At 40.1% G+C, this 26,944-nt stretch overlaps 1 long non-coding RNA gene across 1 annotated transcript; it reads right to left on the reverse strand.

Annotated features, from left to right (window-relative positions):
- Positions 1-208: 208 nt before the first annotated feature.
- Positions 209-19,724, reverse strand: LOC124183126. Its single transcript, XR_006870930.1, has 3 exons — positions 19,713-19,724; positions 3,666-3,669; positions 209-275 (listed from the first exon to the last, which is right to left on the reverse strand). It is a non-coding gene; the product is annotated as an uncharacterized LOC124183126 (long non-coding RNA).
- Between the last annotated feature and the right edge of the window lie 7,220 nt (positions 19,725-26,944).

A 26,944-nucleotide genomic window follows, 5' to 3' on the forward strand; every position in this document is an offset into this window, starting at 1 on the left:
TTTGGGGTCGCCGACCACGGGTCTGAAGTCAGAATTTAACAATTTCTAAATTCAAGATGGCTGATCCAATATGGTGGATGTAAAATCGAAAAAACTCAAAATTCGATGATTCTGGGCGAGATTTATTACCCGGGGTTTTTGGGGCTGCTGATCACGAATCTGAAGTCAGAATTTGATCATTTCTAAATCCAAGATGGCGGATCCAATATGGCGGATGTGAAATCGAAAAAACTATAAAAATTCTACGATTCTGATCGAAACTTGTTACTCGAGGTCTTTCAGTTCGTTGATCACGAATCTGGAGCTAGAAATTGACAATTTCTAAATCCAAGGTATAAATAAACTGTGATAATGCTAGGACATGAAATTTTTTGAGGTGGAACATTGAGCATACCACTGTAATTGAAAGGATTAAAAAGGGGAGAAGGAGAGAGTGCAAGCGAATGAAAATTTAAACAAAAAAAAAAAAAGAAGAAGAAGAACGAATACCGATGAGTTTCCGTCCGCGTCCCTGTGCAGTTTAGTAATTTACGACACGGTGTGCATGCATGGATACAAATAAGATGATACCCATGTATATTCTCACTTCCCAGGCTGCGAACTCACGCTCACAGCTCGTATAATGGTGCTTGGCTTTGCTTTGCTTTGCCATTTAGGGCCGAGTGCAAACCTGTGCCCAGGCCATTATGTCTTGCGGGTCCGACAGGTACACGTGTATAAATGTTCAATTTGCTCCGCGATGCGAGCCGGCATTAATCTTACTATTTTAATTACAAACGATCATTGCAACCGCCGTAAATAAAGACATCAGCGTTCATTTCGTGCGCGATGGTCCTGATCTCTGCTCAGGATGATATTACATAAACGATCCGACTCTCCTGTTTAAGTAGTAATTCAATGATGTCGGAAAAGAATCAATAGAAAAAAAAAAAACAGCAGAACAAAATTAGCAAACAGACCACAATACATTCGTTTTTTCGTAGAGAGTTTTTCAAGTATTCAAATTCCAAGTGTTCGGACTAGTCTTGTGCGATTAATCGATTAATCGGCACAGAATTAGCTCGGACTCAAGATCGAACCTTGGTCCAAACTTTGATAAGAAAAAAAAACTTACCATTCGCAAATTTAGTTTCACCGATTTTAAAGTACCGATTTTGTAACGACCTGTAAGGCTGGATCGTCGATACTATAGGTATAAACTACACGCAGGTATACTGAACTATTATAAAAGGGGGGATATAAATAATATTATTCATTTAATATAGGTACTTAAGCAGTTCGATCGGTTTTAAATTTATTATGAGATTCTCTTTGTCGAGCTTTTGATGTTCGGCCGCCTTTCAATGCCTCGCCTATCTTTGAATACAATCAATTCCTTTCAGAATATAGAGATACGGGGCGCCCTGTGATACCTACATAGCTATACTTTCTAAACTCGAAACTCAAAGCCTGCTGCAGCGATCTCCGGGACTATGATCGTACCGTACATATACATACATCCGCATACATAGACAGTCCTGTACTTACATATAAACGATTACAAAGCGGTTGATATCGACGGAAAGAATGTAGTTCCTGGCATAGTTTGTTCTCTATGTATCGGTATATTTATACCTACACGTGATTCTATTCATCGGTGGTTGTAGGTTTGTAGAACGACACGATACATTTCCTTGCTTTATACTGAAATCCTTTTAATGTCCGTCCGTCCCGTCAAACAATTCGATCATTTTACTTTCTCTCTCCCTTAGTCGGATTTTATTAAATCCTCCTTTGCACACTTCTCGTATGAAAATGTAAAAATTTTTACTCTGCTGTATTTGTTCACTAATGTTTTATGATTATATACATATATTTTTTTAGTATAATTTCTTTTTAGACCGTTTTTTTGTCAATACCTTTTTTTTACTTATTGTGTTACAAAATTTGGATATTCAGAATTAATCGAATTCTCACGTTCGTGAGCAACAAAGATTTTTCAAAAAACGTAGGAAATAAAAGAAGAATAAAATTATCATCAACAAGAGCGTTCACTTTGAATTCTTTTTGAAATTTTAAATGTCACTTGTTTTGACTACATCATACAAGTTTTGTTTTACGCAACAATAATTGCAATAAAATCATATTCCTATAATTGAATTATCATTCATCGCATAAACCGATTTTCGAGAGTTATTTTCGCACGGAATGATAAACTTTTCGGATAGTTTTGTTTCGGATTGGGGTATTTTGGCACCAGTGCTACGTGGGCTTTAATAACGGTAAGGATAAGTGACGATTCACTCGGTCGGTAATGAAGAAAAAGTGTCGATAATTTCTTATTCAGAATTCAGATCAGCTTGAAACTCGTAGCGCACGTTACGGCAGCCGGCAGTATTTGGAATCGGTGAGATTTTTCCCGACGGTAGATTGCGTAAGTAAGGAATATCGTCTCTGGCATCGTCGACGGGTCCTTAGGGGGCAAAACGGGGGCTGGGCTGCCTGGAAGAGGATGCATGCATGCCTCCGGTAACAACTATTGCCCAGGGATTGTTGCGGGGAAAAGTACATACGTTGTACCTGCAGCAGCTTGGCTCGTGGAAAAATGCTGACTGCAGTCGAGCAGGTAGTAGCTTCAACACTAGCGCCCTAAGGAGCCGAGCGGCAGGAAGACAGAAAGAACACGGCGCAAGGAGAGAAAAAGAGAGAATTTTTCCCAAGGGAGCTGGAAAGGAAGCGAACGAAGGAAGGAAAGTAGGAAGGAGTTGCACTCTTTGGCACTGAACCACGCCGCCAATTGCTCGGTACTCCGACTCCTTCGCTTCCGTATAACCGAGATGCACCCGACGCTCAAAGACCTTCAAATCACTGGTGCAAAGGGTCCGTGCATCGACGTCGAAGTCGGCTCACGAACTTGTAGGAAAGAGAAAACTGGACGGGGTGAAATAGAGAAAAGGAACTGTTCCAGCTGCGGAAGAAGAAGGAAACCTTTTCCTCTCTTCACTTCCGTTGCTGCATGCGTATCTTTCTTGTGTCTAAATTCCGTCTACGTGGTTCTATGCTCCGGGATTCGTTCTCCCTGACACTTGTTAGACGAAAATTGATCCACGACTCCAGAGCGTGAAAAGCTATCGCGCAGTCGCTGGAACTGGAGAGTTACTTGCTTTGGGAGCAGGTCGTTCCTTGGAGTCTCAATGACTTATCGTCATCTGGGGAGATCGTCTTAAATCGTGACTTTTGGAGGTTAGAAGGTCGCATCGGTCGGATTCTTGGTAACCACCAGTTCGCAGCGAAGGACAATTTCTCATCGACAATTCGATGAGGCATGTCTCTCTGATGATGAGTCGGGACCTTTAATGATTCTATAACAGTATTACAAAAAATCGAATACGTTCGACGACGAAACTTCCTTTCAAGTTAAGTCAGCTGACGATTCTTTATTGCAAAGATAACAAGAAAAAAAAAAATAAAACAGAACTTCATACAACTGGCATAGCTTCTACTTTATCTTTAATGATGGCGTCAGTTACAACAAGGTATGGATACATAGCTCCAGAAACGAAGACCATAGAATAAAAACTATCTATTATAGAGAGTCGACTCAGTCTGTGTCTTGAGTCTATCTTCATAGTTAGCCGCTCTTTCTCATTGGATTATTATATTTCCAACATTTTTCAGCTTCTCACTTTTCTAATAGGGAAAGAGTCGTTATACAAACACATCTTGAATGAAAACTTGAGTTTCTTTTTAAGACTAGTCGAAAGTCACCTCCGACCATTTTCAAACGAACGTATCAGTGAGTATGATCAATTCTTTTTCCGGCTATATCTCGAGAACCAATAATCGGATTTCAACGATCTCAGTCTCAATCGTCACGGTTCTTCCAGACTCTGAATTGATTCGATTTTGAAAAAATTCCCGAGTTATAGGCAAAAATGAAAATGTTCTTACCCAACGACGACTGAAAAATGGATTGAACAATTTTAACGAAATTGGATTTCGTTTTACTCAAAAAAAAAAAAAAAATGATGATGGAGAACCGATCAGGTTTTGAATATTTTTTTGATTCCCTGCAACTAATTTCTTTCAGAAATTATTACTTCTCGTGTTTACGTCAACGTGTCCTGTTGGTCTCTTCAAAGAGTTGACGAAATCAGTGAAGAAGTTCTCTTACCTGGTTTGTCTTTCAAAACGAGCAATGATACGCGAACAAATTTCTCCCTTCATTTCAGTCAGGTGTCTTGCACAAGATCCGGGAAAGTAGCAGACAGAAGAGCGGACTCAAGGTAGTAACGAGCTAGGCGTACGTATGTCGTTAGGGGAATAAGTGGATAGGTAAGAAGTAAAGTATCCCGAACCCATGAAACCGGCTCTGATCGCTGCGCGGAGCGTGCATGACAGAGCAAAAGAGGCATGCATGCGCCCACAAGCTCAGCAAAGCTGTCATTCTGTTTACGGATTCAGTCTCTAAAGCGACTCCGGCTAACTAGAACGGAAGCTGGGTGGGCGCCATTGTGTGCCATCCGTGCAGATGCCGAGATCGCTTGTAGATCTCTCTCTCTTCCAACTTGCAGATGCAGCACCACAGTTTCTATGGTGTGCCGGTTAGTCGCCAGGACGTTAACTTCCACCAAGGAGGAGGAGGAGGAGTAGCAGGAGGAAGGATTAAGTCGCTCGAACCGCGCTTGAAAACCCGGCTTTAAAAAAACCTCCGAGCTTTACTTAACGTACACAAGACCTGCGGCGCAACGCCATCGTATGAATTCCCTATGGGGAATTACGCTCCCGGCTTCCAGCAGCCTTCGATTTGCTTGGAAAGGAGAGCGCACGTGCGTTCCACTCTCTCCTGGGAGATTGTCGTATCTCTATTTCCGTTTTCCTCATTCAATTCTCTCGCAACGAGAGAAATTTCTATAGTTTTGGTTACCGCGCAGTCCTTAACCATTGTCGTTACTTACGGAAGCCGATGGAAATAGTCAACTGTACGAAATGAAATTGATTCTTCTAACCGCAAGCAGAAAGTTTAACATCTTTCATTTGCTACTATATGAATTTTTATTTTTATTTTTTTGTTACCATTGCGATAGTTACGTTTTCGTGGAACAATAAATTGATGTCGTCACCTTATTCGATCGAAAAAATTTAACAAACTAAAGAAACAGAGGCGATTACCAGAAAATATGTAACATTGACAGCTGTCAATCACACTGAACAATGACTTACGGTGGCCCATTTTTGTTTTGTCACTACAAAACAAATGACATTCTTCACACCGTGTGGTTTCAGCGATTTTGAAATCGATGATTCTTGACTTAATCTGCATTATTAGAAAAATATCAAATTTCTTTACTTGCAGAAAATATCAGAAAGTTTTTGGTAACAAAACGACAGTCTGTAGATCCGGAAATTCAACCGAAAGATCTGATATCTGTCACTTCGTGTTGTGACGTTTTTCTTTTTTTTTCTCTTTGCTTATAGATTGAAAATCCCGCTGAAATTTCAACGAAATTTCCAAATTTTCTCGAGTTTATCCTCATTTCAATTCAGGTTCAAGTTTAAATTTCGAAAATGCTAAAATCTCGATCATTTTTCGGTGTGAAAAGGGGTCGGGAAAAAAAAAGAAAAAAAAAACCGCCACCTATCGCGATGTCGCAAGAAAATATATTCGTGTCGGTGAAGATATTATTCCTTCAGTGATGGGGGGGATGATAAGCCGTCTATCATCGCCGTGTTGGAAAAACGTGGTGTGTAAGACGGGGATGAAAGGCGTCGTCGAGACGTTACGAGGCCGATCTCAGGTCTTTTGGAAAAGTGAATCTTTTAAACTTTTTTCACCATACGATCACATATGTACAATATATGTATATATGTATGTATGTATGTATATGTGTATATACTTGGGGAGAGATAAAATCCGGGCGTCGTTTCCCGAGGTCGCGGACAGTGTCAATCGGGATGATTTTTACCGCACCAATCCTTTTCCCTTTTCCATCCCCGCTGGGTTTTCTCCTTCGTTTTTCAGCCTCTAAAACTGATGTCCGATCATCTTGAACGATTTCTGAACGCCCGTTGAGTGTCGTCGAATCGATCAGTTCCCATCATTCCGAACGTTAACCCTTTCACATTTCGCAAATCTTTCCTCTCATGAATTGGGATCAATTTTAGAGAGAGATTTTTATTATGCAAATCGAATAATCGAGCTAGGTTTTTATCCTTTTCATTTTTGCAGTTTCTTTTTCGGTTGTATCGTGAATTAGAATTGAATATTATTTCTTTCTTTCTTCTAGATATAACCGTATCAACGATATACGTATTATTGAATTGGAATTAGAAATCGTGAGTGAAAATTTTTTCATATCTATGCGTTCGTGAGGAAATGTAATTCACTGAACTGGTTACAACGAAAATCGGATTCATAAATAATGATAGTAAATACGACATCGAATAATTCGTCACGCGGATTTTTCATAGCGACTACTTATAGTTGAAAATTATACATTTCGCGTGTAACCGCGAATCGGTCGACAAACAGGTTCGCTTCAATTTCAATATTATTTATACATTTTGCCAAAGGTTTTTATTTTCGCCTCGGATCGACCTGAATCACAATCAATGTATCTCAAGTGAGACGTCTCTCTTTTTCTTATACAGTCAGACGTATGTGACGTACATTGTACGCTATAATCCTTGTTGAAGAACGATCTCTGAACGTGTTTCGCCCACGAGGATAAAAAGAGGAAGTGATTTTTCTTTTTAACTTTGCAACATATTGCCAATTTATTATATAATGCCTGTTTTTTTTTTTTTCTTTTTTTTTCTTCATTACGATGTTCACAATTTCTTGTGTTAGTTAGTTAAAGGTTGTTTCTTTTTTTCATCTTCCAACCCATTTTCTAACACACTATAATACACGTACAACACTTGTTCTATAAATTGTGAAAATCGGATGAGATTGAAAGAAAACAATTTTATTTCACAATCGCGTCTCTAAAGTGTCGACGAAGAAGTTGGTAGACGGGAAATGGCTGCGTTTGAACAACGAATTGAATTAAAGAAGAATTAGAGAGGCGGCCTCTCGTCTCGAAATTATTATGTAGTTTCCGGTGCAGATCCGCCATGGGGGAGCGAGTTTGTCGGGAACGGAATAAAGCCTTAGAATTCGCACAGTATGTTTCTTATTATTGGTGATTAGTAAATGCGAGCACGCCGTGGGAATTTAAATGAAACTAATGGGACACAGAGCCGCTGCAGGACCTCTTAATTACAGAAGTAATCTCGGGGGAGTTGAACGACGCGCTTTACTGCCTCTTCCTCTTACTTCAGCCTCCGATGCTTGTATCTTTTACTGCTATCCGCTTTGCTGCTCTCTTCTCTCTCGAAGAAGGAACCATTGACGGGATTAATCCGGTCCAAGTTTGATTATTGGGCGAGTTTAGACCGGGGCTAAGCGATTTACAGACTGATCGTAGACTCTGATTGATTGCAATTTCGATTAACCGATTAATCAAAATTTTAGAATTTTTCAATTCATCAGCATTTTTTTTTCTTTTACTAATTTCGCTCAATCCTTTTCTACATTTCACTTGCTATGATGATTTTTACTCGAAAACACATTGAAAATAAAAATTAGTATGTGAAATATCTGACGATCTTTCTTTGAAATACAATATTTCAAAATTTTATCCAAATTCATTCATTTTTAACCAACGCGATTTCAATAATTCATCACGAGCGTTATCGATTGTTGGAAAAACATTTATCGAGCAAATTTTTTATCGTTATAAATTTTGTGCTTATTTAGGTAAAAAAAAAAAAAATAAATAAATAAAAAAAATAGCAGGTGGAAAATTGTAAAAGCAAAATATGTGACCTGCAGAGAGCAATAAACCGAAAAACAAAGAACTGCAGGAATAAATTCGTAGATCGGAAATCATTTGGGTGTAAAAAACAACGAATGAGTTTCGTTCAGGCGATTCGTCGACGGTATTTAATAACATATATTTTGCCGAAGAATATGGGTGACCCGAATATTTATCGAATGAATAAAAGGGGCGTTCATCAACCCTGCACGAGTTGTCTGGCAGCCATCTCGACTCTGTATCGCGGATTCTTCCGCCATCCGAGATCAGCAAACAGGATACGAATTTCCATGGCTCGCCTATTGTTACATATTTATGGTGTGTACGTATATTCACATATACCTGAAATATAAGCCTGGCTTGTATTTCCCTCTACGAATGTACGTACGATGCACGTATTTCACCGATTTGTCCCTGCGAATTCTCGTGTACATGTCCACCGACTCGCGTGCAATATCTACCTGTATATATATGCATATGTTGTACCGTTCAATCTCGACGTCACGAAGTCACGAATCCGCCACATTTCTATGGCACAAGAATAAATAATATACGATACATTGTACCGTGTTGGAAGAGGCCTGAAATTCTGTGAACCATTTAGCGGTATTTTATATTCTGTTTTCTGTGAATAGAGAAAGAATAGCAGTGAAGAATAAACTCTCCGAGCTCAATTACGCGATCTTGAAAATAGTTCTCGATTCGAGTCAATAGTCGAATTTTTTAGTCCATGCAAAAAGCTGAACCGGAGAAACGATATAGGTCCGCCATTTTGAACATAACCTCGGTTATCTAAATTAAGTTGAAACGTTGATTGATACGAGAAACGGGGAAAAAAATACTCGCAATACTTGTGGAAACAGTGAAAAATAAACTACCCGATATCAGTTACGCAATCTTTCAAACAGTTCTCGAGCCGAGTGAATAAGTCAAGTTTCGAAATCGCGATGCTTTAATTGATCAGGGTAACGCGCATTGATTGATGCAGAGTTTGAAATAAATCGCCCTGTATCGGCTCGCATCGATTTGAACTATGGGGGAACGTATATCGACGCGTGCTCGTTTGGTTCCGTATATTAAAACGGTGTAAAATGTAAATAACAACACACGATTCGTTGTTTATTACCCCGATGAAAGGCGGCCGCCAGGTTCATAGCCGCACGGGCACGGATAGGTGTATGTACAACTCGAGGGGAAAAATTTTATCCGCAGGTATGGGAGTTAAGGAAGAAAGGAAAGAACCGCGAGGATAAGGTTTATAAATTGTTATATTTCATACACATCTGCAGAACCGCTGCGCCGAGCGGCCTGCCAACAGCCTGAGCTATAAGCATGCTCTCCAGAATATCACAGATAGATAGGTTAGAATCGACTTTCAGCAACTTTATAATACACACGCGGCTGCGCGCTGAGTGCATTTGTGTAGTCGCGGTGTTTTGTATCCATTTTGTACGGGCTGCTCGATCGGTAATAACCGACCGGTCGATACACAAAATCATTTGACAAATTACCCTCGGGTAATTCTTTAATGATGCTGAGTATACAGTCTACGCTAAAAGCCTGAGGATTCACGATTTTATGGTCAAGGCTTTGAAAACGATATCCGATCGAGAGCGATGCGCGAAAAAGGGAAAAATATGAACAATTTTTTGCAGATCAGACACACTATTAAGTTTGATAAAAGGTATTTCATAATTATGTAACACGTTTTGGTGAGGCGTTTTTCCAAAGTCTCGTGTTAATCACTTGAAGTTCGAAATGATTGCGTAGTTGTTCATTATATTTGTAAAAAATTGTTCACTTTTGGTATTAAAAACACAATCGAACATTATCAACGTTTCTCTAGAACAGTAACTAATTGGATTTTCGATTTTCTCTGTATCATCGAGATCAGTTTTATTTATTTAAATTCGACTCGATCAACTTCATGATCTTCGTACGATATTTTACTTCTCTTTATTTTGATCCGACTTCTTTTTTCCTTCAACTTCATACCGCCTCGGAACCAATAACGTGGGATAAAAAATTTGACTGATAATTCGTTCCGTATTGGTGTACAGATCGGGTGGATCGACGATTCGAAGACTGCACACAGCTCAGCAGGAATTCACTACGATTAATCCGCGTCTTCGGGCAACTAATTATTATCCGTGTAGTATGCGTCGAGTACTTATAGAATATAATAGAGCAATTCAGTAATATATATCCCGCTGTGAATCTAAATTATTGGATATAATATCCGGCAACTATAACCAACTTGTAGACAAACGTGCACGTCATTGGTATATTGGTATAACATCAACATATCTAGCGAGCGTCAACGTTTCAAAAATAAAAGGTGTGCCAAAAGTCACGAAAGATTTGAATTTAGCGCCATTTGTGCGGTAAAATGTTGCCACCAAGAAACAAAAGACTGCACGACAGCTGACAGTTCAGGGTTATTAAAAACGGAGCGCTATTAAATTTTTTTAATAATCTCTTCACAGTTGATGAAGTCACATCGCTATTCCGACGATATTTTGTACGAAAATTGCGAACTGTAGGTACCAAACCTTCATTATTTAAAAAATATTGCTCAACAATGAAAACGCGTTGTTCCTTCGCGCAGCGTTCCATTTTTAATAACCCTGAACTGTCAGCTGTTACGTCATCTTTTGTTTCTTGGTGGAATCATGTTACCACGCATGTGGCGCGAAATTCAAATTTTGCTTGAATTTTGGAACACCCTTTACATATCACGAAGCTGCCACGTAATTCAACCCTATACTGAAATTTTTCTCTAATTGAATCACAGGTATAACGCAGCTTCCGACTAATAATACCCTGATCATCAATGCAGGAATATGAAATATCAAAACTGTATCATCCTATCAAAGTCTGACCTACGTTATACTGTTGTATCCAATAACCCTTGACCGTTATAATACTACAAACTTGGCGCAGGTGACCCCTGTTACTACGATCATTAATTAGGCGTATAAGGTCTGCACCCCAGTTTTCCGATGCAGAAGAAAGCTTACAAGGAGTAATAACGGTTTGCAAAAACTCCAAAGTAATCTCATAACCAAATAAGCAGAGGAATATGGCGACCCTCGAGTGAATTGTAAATTTTAAGGCCAAGACTTTGCAAGGGTGAGGATAATTCCGCATATCCGCTTCACCTCGTGATCTACAACCGTAAATATATACCCCTAATTGACAACGCTCAAAGAGGATATAACGATTCGAGATATCGATCTAGCGGCGCGGACTATCGAGGAGGATCAATAGCCAGCTGACTGATGGACAGACGGACATCCCTCGAGCATCTCTTCCTCGAGTCCAAGTTCACACTGTCTGACTACAGTTTGAATAAATCCCGTTTGATACCTTGTGCCTTAGGTATAAATCACTATCATCTATTCGACTTCAGTTCGCTAGTTCACTGGAAGTGAGGAAAATTATGTACCGAACAATTTCCCTTACCATTTCTGAAAATTCATCATCCACACTTGTAGATCCTGGATCGAACAGCGGGAATCGGTTAATTTCGTTGTGGGACAATATTGATCGATTCTATATCACGTCATTTGGACAACTCAATTACCCACGACCAGAATAATATAACGCTTTTAGCGCTAAGAACAACGATAACGTAGCGTCGATAATGGATTGCAAATGTAGAGGGCTGCTAGTTTGGCGTAAACATCGACTCACTGTACCGCGTGTCTGTAACACTTATGGTGTAAGTAACCAACCAACTCCTTCTGGTGGTGCGAATGAGTCCGGTCGACAGATCCAGTCGACCGTCTCCAAGGGACACCTGTCGCTGTCCACTTCTCTCAGGTTATTAATCACGCTGCGCTGTGCGAGCCACAAAGTATCCTGGGATACGCCTTTCAAGGACGCTGTTTCGCAGTTTTGTTCTTCTCCATTTCTTTTTTTTTTGCCATTCTCAAGGTCAACCCCAGCTACTAGCGAAATAATTTCACACGAACTGGATTCCCGAGGGAATAAAGCTGAAGCCCTCGGCGTCCCGGGGGCGGGAAGTTACAGAGAGCGAGCTGATTTAGTGGCAAAAAAGTATACGAAAAGGCGGAGAGTGAGAAAGAGACTAGGATAAAAGGTACACCTTTTTGCTAACCCCTGGATGCAGTTAGGCTGGGCTGTTAGGTCGTGCAGGGTTATCATGCCAACTATTTGTCACGTCGAAAGCAGGGATTTTGAATAAAAGGTGCGGGCGATATTTCCCGGACGATTTGTCAACCCTGAGAGGGTGCATCGAGCCGGTTTCTCGTCACCATGAACCAGGGAAAGGACTTGGTGTGGTTCCCGAGTTTCGTACGCTCCCGTACCTGCAACTTTCGCGCCTATTTCATTCTTCAAAATAATGAGTCGCCCGTCTGGGCCAGAACCTTCGGTAATATTTTCTTCTTCTCCTATTCTCATTTTACATACCATTTTTTCACCTTCAACACTTCCGTCTCTGTAATTTCCGCGGGCAAATTCTCGCTGGCGATCTTCACGTTTCGTATACAAAATGTATTGCACCTTATATATATATATATATATATATATATATATATATATATATACCGATGATAAATTTTCCCGGGGACATATTTTATATTAATATAACGCTTAAATAACTCGGTCTGTTTAGACAACTCGCTTTTGTATTGTGATTCGGCATAATGCCCACCATCAACGTTTCAACAAAAGAATGAAAAGAACGGGAGTGAAAAGAGATCCAAGGAGATACGACACCGCGATAATTAATAAAAACTCATCCCGGAAGCTGGTCTGATATATCATCGAATATTTTCACGCACTTGTTATACAGGAATTTTCAGAAGTTAGCCCGTTTCCGGACTTTGAACATTTTTGAAGAACAAGACGAAAGGAAAAAGAAAAAAAAAACTGCTCGAACACTGCAATACTGCATTTTGCCGATTTTTCAAAGCCAACTCTCACAACCCACCAAAGAGTCGAACGATTTTAGTTAATTAATAATGACGCTTTCACAGCTGAATGTTTTCACTGCTAATTATAATTTTTTTTTCTTTTCCAGCAAAAAACTGACACTCACCAGCAGCTAATTAATCAGACTGAACGAACGTGTATATCTGATGAATTTTTCACGCTAATTTGTATCATGGCGCGGAGCAGATATTGTGGTCAAAACGGTAGCGTGGTGCAGTTTTTTGATTAGCTTAGCTTTGCGTGTAAGCAGAATATTTGGTTGGAAATATTGTGTAGGTGCATAGATCGGAATATACAGAGAGGTTTGACAAGCGGGAATCGTTCGACGGTATAAATAATATGAAAACTAGAACACAACTGGGGATGAAAAAAAAAAAAAAAAAAATAGGAGGGTGAAGTCCCCGGAGATATGAAAGCAATTGTCGAGTTTGTGAGAATTGGAAAATGCCGCGGGGGTCGGAAAAGTCGGAACGAATAAAATGAAACCTCTGGGAGTTGATGGTCACGGTTCGAGATAGCAGGAATTTACAATATCAACTCTTCGGGTATCCAATTGAGTCGATAATTTTGTGTTTAACACATTCATGATGTTTTTGTTTCTCGAGCTAGAAATTTCGCGACTCCACGTGAAACCGCTTAATTAGGTGGGTGGAGGCGCCTTATGAACCCAGCTACTGTTCAGCTCTGGAGGAGTTGGAAGGGCGTTGAATCACGCCTTGGAAAGAGAAGAGGTTAGGCGGTACATGTGTCTTGTGTACCTTCTCTGTATAACCGAGTCTACACAGCTCGTTCTCCACGACGCAAAGTACCATTGTCTTAGAATCGTGAACAATGAACTGCTTGTTACCGGGATGTGGGTGTACACGTCTAGTCCGGGAACCCTAATAATTCCAATTACAATTGGATCAATTCAACACGGGGAACAATCGTCAACATATTTCTTTGAAATTACTCCTCCCCGCGAGAATTGTCGCGACAAGTATTTTCAAAGCGTGCGAGAACGCAAAATACGTGGAAAGGGAGCCGAATCGTTGGCATCGATTTTGACTTCGTCTCGAATTGTTCGTCGGCAGAGAAATTGGTCGAGTACGTAAAACAAGTCGGACAAATAACGAACACCGATATCGGAAACCAGTCGATTATATTCGGTATAAATTCATCAATATTTGTCGAGAACATTGATCCTCTATTTTGTTCACCTGATGATAATACCGGATTTTCAAGTCCGATCAGTTAAGCGCTGTGTAGGAAATGAAGCGACTACTGTACAGTTTCAGAGAACAATCGTCGCCCAGATTTCCCTAATCCTCATCGCCTGACAGACAAACTTGTTCCTGAATAATTAAACACTCAAATTGCAATTTGGAGCAAGTTTGAATCCGCGCATGAATCGCGGGAGTATCGCGTGTCCGGAGATCCCGTCTTTTGAAATCTCAATGATACCGAAGTAGCATTGTCTATGGTTGCATCTCGGGCTCCGCTGAGCTACAAGACGAATTTTCCCAGGGATTTTGAATGGATGGCGTGCTGGTGTTAAGGCGCAGCCTTTGTCCGCGCTCAAACAAGAACGCTGAGTATACCGAGGATTAATTAGCGTTTGTCATAAACCGCGAAAGTTCGCTTGAACCATTCTCAAGCTCGCTGTGATCTGGAATCGCTCAATTTCGTGACGAGACGCAGGAAACATAACCATGCGTTGCCCTCGAGAGCTGGCGACCGACTGACGCTCCACCTTCCCCCACCCCGCGCCCTACGGAATATTTTGAGTTGAAAACTCGCGCTGACAACCATGCACTCACAGTCTGCTTCGAGTTTTATACGAGTAGACGGCCTAAAAAGTTGGTAAACTTTGAGAATTCATGTCTTACGTTTAACCAATTATTTCGTTCGATCGGGTAGATCCAGCTTCGTTGACATCTTTCTTTCATTGGAATCAATCAGTGTGAAGTAGTGTTATTGACAACAACGTCGACCATTTTACGCGGTGACATATTTTGCAATGATGACGATATTGGAAGAACGATTGAACCGATCTAATTGATATTTAGACATAGTATTGTTAAGCAGCTTACCATGTTTGAGAGGCTTCGGATTTTGCTGTTTCTCTGGTTTTTCAACAACACGGTTTGTGATTTGAAGTGAAAAATTCAATTTTTCATCCAAAATCCACCACTGTTTTTTACATTCACCCGACAAAAACAGTACGATAATAAAAACGAGAAACCTGCGCGTGTTATTATTATATTTATACACGTATATCCCAGTACAAAAATCGGGCACAATGATCGTTGAGCGAGAATTGAGCCTTCTCGAAACTGAACTGCGTCGAGACTCTTGAATGGGCCGTGTGACTCCTTCTCGATTATATCTCATACCTTTGGGCTCTGCTAACGCATGGGCTAGCAAGCTTTCGGGTTAATCATTGCGTCCCTGTGTTAGTGAGCGTACAGCGAGCAAGTTTTGCGTAGGTGCTAAGCGTTTATATACCTTCCCGGGCTATACACGCGCCCCTCCTCGCCACCCCCTCATTATTGTTATTATCATTACCTCCAACAGCCCCCGACGTCGTAGTCCCTTTGTGCCAAGATTCTCAACTCAGAAATCTACTCTGCCATCTCGCATTCCAACTCGATCCTTCGCCTAATGATAATCTCTTTGAGATAATGATATATATATATATATATATATCTGTACGCGTACATAAGTAACACCTATTTCGGAGTATACATAAACTATAGTCCACTGCGTATGTGGGCTGTGTTCCATGTATTCCAAAATGGTCAAGAATTATCCAAGATTGTTGATGACGTTTGTTGAACTGAAAAATTGAAAGAGACATCGAGGAAAGTTGACACATTTTAATGCTGTTTCGTTTTATCAATCAGGAGGGTTTCGTCAATTCAATATGAGTCGAGTATTGAGAAGGGTGAATGTAAAAAACGCAATCCTATTTGAAAAAAAAAAAAAAAAAAAACACCTGATACACTTTTCGTATGAAACATTTTTCACTGTTTCGTCTCGTCCACGTTTTTCTTTCCTATGACTTTGTTATTTATCTTTTCATGATTTAGATCATGGGAAAAACAATGGTTGCGAGAATGTAGGTTGAGTTGCCCAACGATTTGAAATAACGAAAAGGTGTTTCGACGTCTGAAGGGTGGCAGAAGACCGGAGCGGAATGCGAGGAGTATATCATCTTTCCGGAAGTGACAACGCTCCTGTCAAATTCTGTAAATACGATTTGATATATGTATTTACCGGGTCGTTGTCGGGGCTCCGTGGAGATATCGAAAGAGACTGCAACAGCTGGCTACGCGAAGGGTTGATAAAGGAGGTGTGAAATCGTGGAAGAAATAATGGGGAGAAAAGAGAAATAAATACTATTATATCCCGGAAACAAATGTTCCTCGAAACATGTATAGCATAAGGCTGGACCAGACCAGGGGTGAAAGCTCGCAAGTTTTGGGGCTGCAAATTCAAACAGCAGTGAAAAGATTCTGTATACGGAATTTAAACTACCCTTCTGAAAGCGAAGAAAATGGAATTCGAGGAGGTAAAGCGCGGTGCTTTTACACCCTTACATGTCGGAAGGTAATAAGAATTGGAAAATAATTCGGAACTCAAGTCTGTTCTGAGTGGAATCTGAAACCATTCGATCTGTTAGCCTACGATGTATTTTTAATTCAGGTGTAATAAGTGCATTTCGAATTTTATTTCGCTTCCGGTCGCTCGATGATCCTGACATTTCAGAGCTTTTTCATCCGCTTTTCGAGACTCGTCTGAATCGCAGCTGCTTTCGGATTTCAGAGATAAATTCTTGGACCACAGTTCCGGAAATTGACAGTTTTTCAAATTTTTTCCAACAGTGATATTCACATTGAGGAAAAAAATGTACGTTAATCGTATACTGAGGATTATTCCGAACAAAGTTTTATTCCAGAATTTGACTGATGTTCTTGAACAATTTATCGGTGAGATAAATTGTTGAGCATTTCGTTGACAGGTTTGCAAAATTTTTTCACAATACCGAATGGATACGACGATCAGCAACAGATATTTTTTGTTCGATGATGAATATTTAAAGAAGGCGTTTTTTCATTCAAGCATCATTGCGTACTGGTGAAGAAACTAAATTTCATCGTCACTAATTTAATCATCTATCGGTGTTGACTAATTTTGAAAATTTTCATCAATCATACAATACTCGAATGCGTATTTTTGCCAACAATGCAATCCCTCGTTATTCCAGAGCTTTTTTCAATCCATAGTCAAGCAATTTTGTCCTTTCCAGCAACTCGCATTATTCTCGTTCATTCTTTTATCAGCTATAAATTTCGCGGTTATTTTCACGACTTTGCAAGTACATGTAAAATAAATTCCCCACACTCGGACCAGTTTTCGGGTATTAATTACTTGCTGCAGTACCATCAGCCGGTAAGGAAGAGACGAGCGGTCGGTAAAAAAGAAAACTATCTGAAAATTCGACTAACGTAACTATATGTCAAATTCACGGGGTGTGAAGTGCAGTACGGACCTTGATGTGTGTCGGCTGACGCCTGAAGAGCATAAAGTTTATCTGCATACGTACGTATTACGTACGGAGAAAGCGAGACACGTAGAGCGGGGCTTTTATTACAGAGAGCATTCAGTCAACACCTGGAGGCAGGCTGCACGGGATGGTTCACGTAAGGTTTTATATTCCATAGTTTGTGCGATAGTCGTATAGGTGTGGTTCGAACACGTATACAATGTGCATAGATGTAGACCTGGTACCTAACGGAGATGCGTTCTTGGTCTGGTTTTATGCATTTTTAAGGATTTCAAAGACACTAAACTCGGCGGCGGCGGCAGGAACGCCGATCCCTCCAGCTCTACGCTTTTCCAACCATTTTTATTTTCGCGTCAGCGTCTCGAGTATTCCTTCGCCTGCAGGCTTGCCAACGCGTAACGCAATCCTAACTCGGAAGAATACGTTCTTCGTTCTTTATCTCCTGTAAGGTATCCATGCACCTTATATTTCTATTCTCGCGCATTTTTCCACCTCGCCTGTCTCCCTCATCGGTTTATTCAGAAGCACGAATTTATCGCTTGACCGTTTATTGCGTGTATTGATAAGTACAGTTTTCAATAATAGAAACACGGTGAGACAGCGAATGCGGTAGAGAGACTGTGTGTTTATAAGTGGATATTAATTTCACACGTTCGATGCTCATTGGTGAATATTTTCAGTGTCGTAATAAATATCTATCAACCAATCTACTTCGGTACACGAAGTTAACTTCACAAAGTTATCAACGAAACGCAGAAATGTACATTAATTTGTTACGCGATTCGGACTGAATGGGAATATACATATATTGATGAATATGACGGAAACCCAATTAAGAATTAATGCATTGTAATGTTGAAATTTCCCTCTCTGTCTGTTCATTTCGCTTTTGCGTTTACTCTGTTAAAACGAATATCGCATTAGGTATTTTTAGACACGTGGTTCGATATAAAAATTTCGACTCGCAAAATCCAGCATTTACAAACAGTGTTGGGGATCGTGAATCATTTTTTGTAATCTGCTGTTGAGGAAAAAAAAAAAAAAAAAAGTAATACCGATCACAATTACAATTCGGAATTGAATGGCAAAAAATCGTGACTATGATTGTAACTTAGAAATTAATTATGGTGTATAGAAATTATAGTTACAAAACTTTTAAATACAAATGTTATGGCAGTTTTTTTCTTTTGCAAATTACAAAACCCCATTCGCAAGCGCTGAATTGACAAAAAAAAACCTGTTATAATGAAATCGTAAAAAAAAAAAAAAAAAAGAAAGAAACGATGATCAAATCTAACACCGCATTACGCTTTTCGTTATCCTCGAATTGAAAATTAGAATTTTTATTCAGAATTGAAAGGCAAAAAATCGTAATTATAGCCGTAATTTGGAAATAAATTTTATTATTGAAAAATTCTAATTTCAAGTGACAAACGCAATCGTTATAATTCATTTCACGGATAAAAAAAATCGTATAAGAAAACTTTCTTCATTGAAATAAACGTAGAAAGGGAAAAGAACTGGAAATCAAATCGAACACTTTATCCCAATTTTCGTTATCCCCGAATTCGAAATCGTATTTTGATTTGAAATTCGAGCCGTGGTTATTCCACGGAACGTATTCGGGGATGATCGACGTCGCGAGTTCAAGGCTCGGGCTGACGGTAGCAGCGTTAATAATTAATTACACGTCGTCAAACGATTCAGCCGACCCTTTGACGACCACCGTGGACGCGGTAAACGTCCGCACGGGTTAATTGTATGTGCAACTGACACACGCGCAGCGTAAATAACGTCGTTGGTAAATGGCATGCGTCAGTTTAGAGCCTTGGGGTTGAAGTTCAACCCCTCGGTCATCTCCGCGCGTAAACGAGTTGCTCGAACAGCCAGCCCCGCGTCCCTATCGAGTCGAATTTGCATCGATAACCGAAAGCGCCTGGATAAAGGAACGAAACATGTTGCGTGATAAATTTTCATAAATTGTAACAATGAATCAGAACGCCGAAACAGTCGAGGGATGTTCGAAGTTTGGATCGAAAAATTTAGAAAATACGATATCAACCCTAGAACGGTATCGGTTTCTTTTGCTTTTTATCTTTTTTTTTTTTGTTTTTTTTTTATTTCAACCAACTGGGGATGAAAAAACGATTCGATCTTAAGGGTGTCGGTTGCTTTGTTTTTCAATAAAGAATCACGTGGGCCAAAAAAAACTTTTGCTTAGGTTAGAAAAAATTGTTCAAAAATCGACGCGGCTCGAGTCGAAAATGTAAACTGTTCTCTTGTGGCGGGAAATTTAAATTCGCTACCGTTCTAAGGTTGACGTTGTGTATTCGAGGTTGAAAGAATTAAACAATCTGGTAAACTGTGATTATACGCGTTGAAATATTTATGTTCGTCGAGGTGTTTGATGAAATTTAATGAATATAGAGGAGCGAGCTGCGGGAAGGCTGAAATTCAAAAATAGGAAGTAAACAAGGCTCGGAGGGAAAAGTGTTGAAATGTTCATTTGTTAATTTTGATTTTTTCTTTTTTTTTTTTGGCGGGGTTTTTTTCTTTTCATCTCTCGCGATAAAAATATCAACGTATTTATTATACACAAGCATTCACACCGGAGATATGAATGATAAGTAGAAGATACGAGGGAATATAAAGCGTATAAAATGGAGGGAAAAAAAATATAGAGAGAATGAGGGGGAGAAAAAAGAATAAAAATAAAAATAAATAAACAAATAAATCCGGTCGAAAGTGACTCGGAGGTGTAATTAAATTGGCTTTGGTGTGATTATAACGGTCGTTAAGACACTGAACAAATATTGCAGGGAACACGGTGAGGGTTTTTTAAGTTGCTGCGGCTGCACGCTCGCCTATATAATTAATATCTGTCGCGAATATTTTTCTCTTTATTTTCACGAATGCAAAGAGAGAAAAGGGGGGAGAGACGGAGAGGGAAGAACGACGCCGCGAAACCAAAGAGCTACCGATCTCTGCACCCGCAACCCGCAGCCGACTGCCTGCAGGGCTATTAAATTCATTCCCCTTAATTAACGACCTCCCTCCACCCCAGACTTCATTTCGCAGGATCAATTTTTAATATCTTTCACTTTATGCACTGCGGGGATCTTCGCCTACCACTTTTATCGAATAATATGCAGGACCTGCAGGTCCCGCGGGATCCTTGCTCCTTGCAACGCGACGCTATTAACAACCCATCGTAATTCCTGTCGCAAGCCGATTCTTGTGCTTTTTCAGGCCTTTGCCTGTTCTACAAAGTTCGGTCAAGCTTGAGTGATAGAATATTTTTTTTTTATAACAAATACATCAAATTCAAAATGGCAATTCAACGGGGTGATTCTGACTTGTTACAATTAACATCCCAAAAGCAGTTTTGGTGCAAAAACCTTGCCCCAAGTACTACAAAATTGAAACTACCGACAAAAATTTATTCTTCAACTAAGAAACCATCTAAATAACAATGTAGGTTCAACAATTACCAGCGACAAATACCCTTCCCGCAAACAGAAACAAAAAATAAATAATAATGAAATCAAAATCCTTACTGCCAAGTACATAACTTTTTCGCAAAAGTAAGAAATCAAGATTAAAAATATGGAATTAGGTACGAAATGAATAATTCGGGATTAGTTAGTACTTGGCAGGTATTTTAAAAAAATTAACATTCAATAGGTTGATTCTGACTTAGTATGATTAATGTATTATTTTGGGCGCCATATTTGAACGTACGGCTCAAAAAAAAAAAATATATACATATACATATATGTATATGAAGAAAAAACGTACATCAGATTTTTCTTTTTTTGCTTCTCTCAACAGTTAAACGAAACGCGTTATGGTACACATAAACTTTACAGCCGCATGCACGGCGGTTTTGTGGCTTTAGTTTAACGAAATATGTATAATAATATTTCTCCCGCTGTATATTATATGAGCGGAGGTAGAGGAATGAGTTTCGCACGAATACGAATGCGAATTATTCTTTACGTATATGCGCGTGGTATCGAAACAAGCCCAGGTTTCAGCCAGCTCACGTGTGTTTCAAGCCAAATTATCGCAAATCCTGCCTACCAATGGTTTTCAATTTATTATTCATAATAGGTTTATACCACCTGCGGTTATTTTAATCATCAAAATGCCGTCGCAAAATGGACAAAAAACAATCATTTGAAAAGCAAATTCGCGCCACGTCCGTCTCTCATTTATTTATTTATTTATTTTTTTTTTTTTCAATCAAAATTCAAACATAATTTTCACTAGAATTATACCGATCAGAAGTATCGCGCACGATTTTGGTCCCCGAGTTTTTTTTCGAGCAATGATGATAATAATAATAATAATAATAACAGTAATAATGGTTCGAACTCCGTTTTGGAATCACTTTAAAGCTCCTGCGGGAGGATGACCGTCGAGTAAAGGCGCAGGATCGAATTTCTGCACTGTAAATTGTCCTCGCAGTGGGTTTGTAGAATTCCTGATCCCATGCCCGCGGTGCGAGTACCTAAAGTGTATGTATCACGCGAGTTCCCGGTAGCTCTTGGAATTACAAGGAAACAACATTTGAATTATGATCGTCGCAAAGATATAAAGTAACCAGTCTCTCACATTTTACGACCTACTAAAAAACCACGAGATGGATTCTGCCCGCAGAAGGTCCGAAAACGTGAAGGAAGGGAAGTTGGAAAAAAAAAGAAGCCGAGGACAACGAGAGGGAAATTTGGTCGGACCATTATTATTTCTGCTCGATGAAATTTGGGTACGGTTAAAAATTAAAAAAAACCTTGGCTACATGTTGTTTTCTTCTACTCTTTGTTTTTTTTTTTTTTGTTTTTGCGTTTTTTTCATCACTGGGCATCGTGCGTTTTTTGGATCAGAAATTAAGCATCCAATCTGCAGCGGCTGCACTGATTGTCCGACAAAGAAGACGAAGAGGCTGCGGTAAAAACGCTGCGAAATTTGTAGCAGATTTTTTTCATTGAATTCGTTAGGCGTTTTTGTGCAACGGGATTTATTTATTGGCTCGTTTTTTGAATTGATCGTTTCGGAATTTGCGAACTTCGAGCGTTCGGGATAGTTTGTGATTTAAATTCAAAAACATGTCTTACAGAAATTTGGCTATTTAAAGGATGAAAGTAACAAAAAACTTGGATCGCATGTTTATTCTGCTTGTGAAGCATTTGAGGCAGTCAATTTTTCGCCTAAAAACAGTAAATTAAGGAATCTTTTTATTCTGAAAGCTGGAAAATCTAAATCTTCTTGGTCTTCTGATAACTATTTAACAACCTAGAGGCAATGGATAAATGTTATCGTTTCGGGGTGTCTCTGAATCAAATTACGATGATAAAAATACAGCCAAAAAACCGTGGCGAGAAATTTCTTTCAATCATAATTTGCGACCCTCTGCCCATTTTGACGTAAAAACTTCTTTACGTCTGTCACAAAGGTAAGAGAGAGGGAGAGAGAGAGTCGAAAGTTTTTGGTGGTGTGATTAGGAGGCGGTCAGACCGAAAGTCAGAATTTTTTCGGTTTTGTTTTTTTTTCCACTTTCTATCATAACCGATTTCTTTGAAATCTCAGCCAACAAGCGTAGGGTGGACTACGAGATAAATTTTAGTACCGTTCCCCTGACAGCTTGAGAGAAATTCTTAATGTCCCGGGGCTTAAGACCTTTTCATTAAATAATAAACGGCTGGGGGATGAAATTTCTCCTCCCTTCCTCTCTCTTCGCCCCGCTTGAATTGCCAATTGGGGGAAATAGTCGATTTTGCCGTTATAAAGACGCGATTCGACTACACTGTTTAAAGTTACTTAAACACAAGAATATACGTGTTCTAAAATCAAAAACGGCACTTTAATACTTCCGTTTTAACGATTACTTCTGTCCTACCAGTAAATATTGCTAGAGATTATTTTTTTTAACGTATTTTCGTTCTCTCTTTCCGTAATTTTCGATTCAGATGACCGAGCTGATTAATCTCTGAATTTGGAATGCAGTTTTAGACGATGTAGGGATGAAAGGACCGTTTTTTCACCATTAGTTTAGTTTTTCGTCTTTTACTCTCCCGTTTCCCGTTTCTCTTTTTTCATCTTAATTTCGATCCTGCAGCAAAGCCGCAAAACGAGGGTTGTCTTCGGCGCCTTTTAATACGAGGCGCAGACAAAGGGCGACTAATGAATTGCTTTTTACGGCCAATCTCGCGGATCTGACGTAGTGCTGCAGGATACTAAAGCACGACGAGCAATGCGTAAAGTACACCCACACACGAGCGTTATTACAACAAATAAACCGGCATCAGAGAGACGAGACACGCGTGTCTATCTCGCCTCGAAGTTGAATCGCTTATACACCTCGTATATCGTCTACGTAATGAGTAATTGCTGAGAATGGCGGGACGGACGTTTCTCCTGATTGTAATTGGATCGAATTGCACGATCTCGTCCCATAATCGGCCTCGTAATTCTCCACCTTGAATTTACCGTCCCGGAAAACAGGATTCCTGATTCAGATATCCAGCTTTTGGGGTTTCCGGAGAGTGAGAAAGAGAAGGCGAAGGAGAGCGATACGAGAGAGAGTCTATTAAACCGGTGACAGTTTCACTTCGATGCTAAACGAGCTACGATATTAATTAAGGTGGAAGAGCCTATTAAGTGTCATGTAGTCACTGTTCGTTGATGGAGCCATCAGACACGAAATTGAATTAAACGGGATCTAATTACCGCTACGCGTGGACCGAGAGGCCAAGCTGCGACGCCGGAGCTTCTTCCGCGTCGCGACGCTCCGAAAACCTGGGCTAACTCGATTTACGTTTTATTCCGCCGGCAGGAGCTCAGGTGCAGCGGCGAGACCAGAGAAGAAATTTTAGGCCTCGTTTTGAACCCCGAGGAAATTACGACGTTCATTAGTCTTGTACAAGACTTTCTTATTGTTGGATGGAGAAATCACGGGCAAAAAAGATCTCGTTTGAACCTCAAAACTGCACGCAAGTTCCGTTTCCGATTTTTTTAGGTCCGATAAGTATACTTGACCGCAGTGATTCTGAAGCGACTAATTTTTTCAATCAAACAGTTCCGTCGGTAATGCAGAATCAGCTGACAGCGCCACCACCGGCCGGCCGTGAAACAGGCTCAATCTTTGTAAACATGACATCATAACTCAAGGCAGTTGAATTGTTTATTTTAAGGTTAGATTCAACGGTCATAAGTTATGATATCATGTTTACAAAGATTGAGCCTGTTTTACGGCCGGCCAGTGGTGGCGCTGTGAGTTAATTCTGCATTACCGACGGAACCGACTGATTGAAATAGCCAAGTGTACCAAAACTCTGACTCATATGACCTTCGGAAGCTTCAGGTGCAATATTTCTGGTTCAGACGTCAATCAATTCTTCAGGTTACCTTTCGAGGTTTCATGAATCGCGAATGAGATATCAGGATTTCGAGATTCAATTTGGATTTGATATTTTTGTGAACTTCGAGCCTCTGACCGAGCTGTGATTACTTAGAGCGTGTAAACGAGATCCAAATTTGAGTCCACGAATCTGAACGATAGAGGAACAGATGGATGAGAGTTTCATACAAGTTCTAAGATTTTTACTTGGGGAGTGAGCAAACAAGCCTGCACGTAAGAGGAAACCAAAATTCTCTCCCTTCCGTCGTCTTTTTCCCTGCTTTGCTCGAGCTTTTGAAAAGCCGGATCCTCGCGGTTTACGGTTCCGCCATGGATTCCGGGATTTATAGACGAGATTTGTAGTATTTTGTAATGAAGTGCCAGCCGGCACAGCTGCGCATGTAATGGAGGGAGCCGAGGAAAGTAACGCCAGGGTTGTAAAGTCTGCAATAGAGTAAGATGCGCCCATTGGAAGCTCGGCTCGTGCTTCCCACTATGCAACGCGCTGCATTCACCTCGTTTTACGGTTTTCACCCTGAGCTTTCGCCCTCCTTACTCAACCGCCAACGCGACATCTCTGAAAGGTCAGACGAATCCGCAAGCTCCGACGACCTCCGAGTAAAGAAACTTGCAAAAAAAGTATGAGCACCGTTGAGAGGGTCAAACTTGGGAGAGGAATTAAGGCTGCTGATTATTCGCGCGGTTTCTCGGTCTTCATTTCGACGTCTTGATGGAAATTTTAACGCGTTTCTTGAGAGTGTCTCGAGGCCAGCTGCGTAGACTTTATCGACGCAGTGCATGTATAATAAACCACCGAATGGTAGACGTACTTACTCTGAACCTCGAGTTTTGCGGCACTGAACTTCAGTTTAGTTTATAGTCGCAGTTTTCCGTCGGGTTATCCCTACTACTATCCTTGCTTCACGCTGCTTAAAACTTGCGAAACTCTTGCTGATTCACAACTGATAGCAGCTTACCAAACTTCACCCTTCCTCCTTCTTATCCTTATCCTCATCCTCCCGATTCTTCAGGCGGCTCTTTCGTCTATCTCGACCAACTCCGAAACTCTTCTGTTTATGCACTCGTACCTTAACGTCCACTCAAGACTGGGTCAATGAATTTAACAGTCACTTTAGGACCAGGCGCAGAGATTCGAGAGTTTGTCAAACGTATCAGGGTTCGGAGGGTTTGGGTGAAAGACGTCGCGGTTTCTTTATACTACGGGTTTTATCGAATTCAAAGGGATACGACGAAGAAATTTCACCGAGTTCATCGATTCCGTAAGGAGATTTGGATTAAGGATGGTAAGCCTGTGCGTGGATTAGTATTTTTTTCCATTATTTCGCTGGTTTTTACGCTAATTTCAATTTATACATTTCCCAAATAACAAATTCCGAAAATATCACTAGAAAACGGATATGAAAATTTCCCGAAATATCACATTAGGTGCAATTAGGCGATTAGGATCAATCAAGTTATTGTAACAGTTTGAAAAAAACGAGATCGCAGCTTGTCTTCAAGGTAAAAAAACTTGAGCCCTTTCGATTATGCTGCAAAGAATTCGAAATTATTCGAATGTTGTCTAAGATCCGTGAAAATACAAGGAATAAGTTTTGACTGTTGAAAACAAGTAACAGACTGTTTTTCAGAAGCTTGGTAGTCTATATTCCACACGGAATTAACTTTCAGAAATTTTATAACCATCATCGACTTGGAGCGCCTGACTTATCAAATAGTTCCGGATTTCGCCGCTAGGGCCGAATTTGGCGTTCTTCTCTCGCGGTAAAAGTCAGTTAGGTCAGGAAATAAGAAACTGTTCCAATTTTATCACAAGCATACGCTAGTAAAACAATTCGAGGTGCGATATAATCAAGGAATCGAGCTCGAAAGGACGTCAACCGCGTGTCAGAGAAATTTAACAATGAGAATCAAAAATTTTCGACTGTTATCTAAAATCCACGAAAATATAGAAAACAAGTTTCGACTATTGAAAACAAAGAATGAAATGTTTTTCGGAAGTTTTGGTGTAGTCTATATTCTACATGGAATAAACTTTCACAAATTTCCTGACCATCGTCATCGGAGCACCTGCTTTATGAAATAGTTCCGTATTTCGCCGCTAGGTGGCAAATTAGTTGTTCTTCTACCTCGCGGGAAAAGTCAGTTTGGTCAGGCAATGAAAGGCTGTTCCAAATT

This window comes from Neodiprion fabricii, chromosome 5 (genome assembly GCF_021155785.1).
Source record: "Neodiprion fabricii isolate iyNeoFabr1 chromosome 5, iyNeoFabr1.1, whole genome shotgun sequence".
In the NCBI taxonomy this organism is placed as follows: domain Eukaryota; kingdom Metazoa; phylum Arthropoda; class Insecta; order Hymenoptera; family Diprionidae; genus Neodiprion; species Neodiprion fabricii.